This window comes from Schistocerca nitens, chromosome 2 (genome assembly GCF_023898315.1).
Source record: "Schistocerca nitens isolate TAMUIC-IGC-003100 chromosome 2, iqSchNite1.1, whole genome shotgun sequence".
Taxonomy (NCBI): Eukaryota; Metazoa; Arthropoda; class Insecta; order Orthoptera; family Acrididae; genus Schistocerca; species Schistocerca nitens.
In genome coordinates, this window is record NC_064615.1 from 237,613,706 (window position 1) to 237,617,095 (window position 3,390).

General features: G+C 39.6%; 1 pseudogene; it reads right to left on the reverse strand.

The window, feature by feature from the left end:
- Positions 1-1,615: 1,615 nt before the first annotated feature.
- On the reverse strand, positions 1,616-1,733 carry LOC126238460 (5S ribosomal RNA; annotated as a pseudogene).
- Between the last annotated feature and the right edge of the window lie 1,657 nt (positions 1,734-3,390).

Genomic DNA, 3,390 nt, shown 5'->3' on the forward strand with positions numbered 1-3,390 from the left:
ATCACTTTATCTACCTTTGCACTAATGTGAAATCAGAACGTGATACGACTGAGGATTTGTGCATCTTTTTTCAGACAAGCCTTCATTCTAGATAAGCGGATCAACTGCGAAAATCTGAGAATGCTATTAATGTTAACTTCAGGGTCATTAACATAAAATCTGAACAGCAAGGGTACCAACACAGCTGAAACTGCTTCTACATCTGTCGATGGCTCTCTATCCAAGATAGCATCCTGCATCTTTCCTACCAGGGAGTGCTCACTGGATTCACAAATTTTGTTTGATGCCCCATACGACAGCACCTTCGACAGTAAGCATAGATGTGTGTGAATGTCGCCCAGCATAATTTTAGAAGTCGCTTCTCTTTTCGTGACTGTTCCTTACGTCAAAAACAAACATTTTGGGCATGTGGATCGGGAGACAATTGTATCTAGTCATACAATACTTATTTTGTCTTTCGGAAAAGCAGTAAAAACCAACCACGATTTCAATGAGGTACTGCAACTTATCTTCCTAAACGATTTCAAACAGTGAGATAGCAGTACGATGATTCTGAGGGCCACGAAGTATCGAACAAAATCATGCTACTCGATGTTCAGCACTGACAGTGCTTTTCGTGGCCATTCATAAACATCTTGAGGGATAAAACAAGTTTTACCCCGAGTGAATGCAAATAGTTGCTGGTGACTAATTAACATCGCGCACAAATGAACCGTATCGTTACGTGTTTTTGACTAGAGGTATATTTCAGATTATCATATGGCATGTCACATTGCAATGACCGTGTCTCATTCGTTCCTGGAAAGATCCTTTCTTCACTAATTTGTACGACTGAACCTTCTCGATGTAAGCGCTACGTGAGCTTTATTTAAATTATGTGTTCCTGTTCCTTAGCTTCTTCCAAATTGTATGTTCAAGTCTTAACTGCGAAATATCACAGTAGAGGGAAACGATCGGAAACCAACATACTAATTTCGTATTGGGGAAATTCAGGAGCTGGATAAAAACTTCTTTCTTGACTTCCGGTTGTTAATCCGTATCGTCCAGTTACTTCCATCGTAGTCGTTCCCCGAGGAAAAAGTAGCTGATTAAGAGGGTATTTGATTCATAATTACTTCAACCTCTAGTACAGTTCATAAAAATCGTTCTTCACCAAAATAGATATTGATTTTTAACAAAAATATGTAATGCAATAAATGTTGAAAAAACACATAGGCGACAATTTGATGTCTTAAATTATTAGGCCATTTTGCACGTCAGTTAAAAGTACATGAACGTGAAGATAGAGATAATGCTGTATAATTGTGGTACTGATGATGAAGCTTATGATGAACATGAAAAGATGTTTGTTTTAATCATGTTCAGAGCAACCATAGGATTACGTGACAGGACGAAATATAAACGACTCTCCTCCCGAACAGGCCATGAAGGCCCAACGGTACTGACCAGCCGCCGTGCCATCCTCAGCCCACAGGCGTCACTGGATGCGGATATGGAACGGCATGTAGTCAGCACACCGCTCTCCCGGCCGTATGTCAGTTTACTAGACCGGAGCCGCTACTTCGCAGTCAAGTAGCTCCTCAGTTTGCCTCACAAGGGCTGAGTGCACCCCGCTTGCCAACAGCGCTCGGCAGACCGGATGGCCACCCATCCAAGTGCTAGCCCAGCCCGACAGTGCTTAACTTCGGAGATCTGACGGGAACCGGTGTTACCACTGCGGCAAGGCCGTTGGCAAATATAAACAACAGGGGGGCTCAGAATTTGGCAAGAACGTAACACTTTGTTGAGTACTGGTAGGAAAGGTAACGTCTGGAGAGGTTTCATTCTTGAATGTGTATTAATGAACTCAAAACTTGGAAACATCCTGACTGGAAGAAAGGAGAATGGCAATTGCATCATGTCCGTATGGATGAAAGTTATCACTGGAAAATCTACAATGTGAAAGTTCTGAGAGGGACAGATACTGGATAAGTTCATTACGTAATAAAAATAAAAATTGGATCCTCTCCAGAGTGAAACTTTCACCCTGCAGCAAGAATGGGATCTGAGCGTGCCGGAACTCAGGAACTTTGACTTTCGCGGTAAAGCACTTGCCCGCGAAAGGCAAAGGTCCCGAATTCGAGCATCGGTCAGGAAATCAGTTTTAATCTGCCGTTAAGTTTCAGATTCACTCCGTTAATTTTATATCAAATTGAAAAATTTTAAATGGCGTTTGTAATATGGGGAAAAGAATACAGAAACTATTAATGAAGTGGACAAAAAATGTTTTTGGTGAAAATTTAGAATATTAATGGTAAGCATCTATTACTCTCTTTATTGCAGGAAATACATATAGTAACAAAAATTGAAAGCTTTCTGTAATTACCTTCTTCCTCTTGTGATTCTTGTTCTTCATCATCTGCTCCTTCATCATCTATCCCACCGACATTTGCCAGCCGGAGTGGCCGTGCGGTTCTCGGCGCTACAGTCTGGAACCGAGAGACCGCTACGGTCGCAGGTTCGATTCCTGCGTCGGGCATGGATGTGTGTGATGTCCTTAGGTTAGTTAGGTTTAATTAGTTCTAAGTTCTAGGCGACTGATGACCTCAGAAGTTAAGTCGCATAGTGCTCAGAGCCATTTGAACCCACCGACGTTTGTATTTTCGTCATCATCCTCAGTATCTGATTCCTCGAATCCTCAGCAGCAGGTACCAACAGGGCAACTGCTTCCGACGACCAAGTTCCCACTTTTCTAGGAGATGGTTTCCACGAAGAAGGAATATGTAATCGTAAAATATTATTTAACAAAAGTATATTTGTTAAGGAAAATCTTATGGATATGAAATAAAATATAGAAAGTACTCTTTATAAAATAATTATTTTAAGTTATTTAAAATATGTGTACATATTCTGTGATTATATTTTTATTTAGTAGTAGCTTATTAACAGTATTGAACAATTTTATGTGCATGTGCGATTTTCTCGTATTTTATTAAAATTTGCAATTCTGTTTTCTCACTGGAAATAACAGTATTACGAAACTGTCGCTTACAAAATGCTTCGAAACCGAAGTTGCGGCTTGTAGATGGATTTTTAAACTTGATTCGAGAAAGTAATAGTACACACTTAAGTATGGATTTAAAAAATGGCGGAATGTCGTAGAATCTAAGACTTACCTACGTTTTTCGTTCGTTTTTCTTTTTTTCCCTTGAATTCCTGTCAGAAATTAATTAACAAAAACCAGTTGTTAATTAATTACTGAATAACGAAATAAGTGTCTGTCTTTAAGGGCGTACCTTCTGGAATAGTTTCTGTTTAAAAAAAAAAAAAGTCGGTCTGATTTCGCCGACAAAAAAATAGTCCACCTCAATGAAGTTCAACCTTGGGAAGAACAATTCTCTAATCAATCTG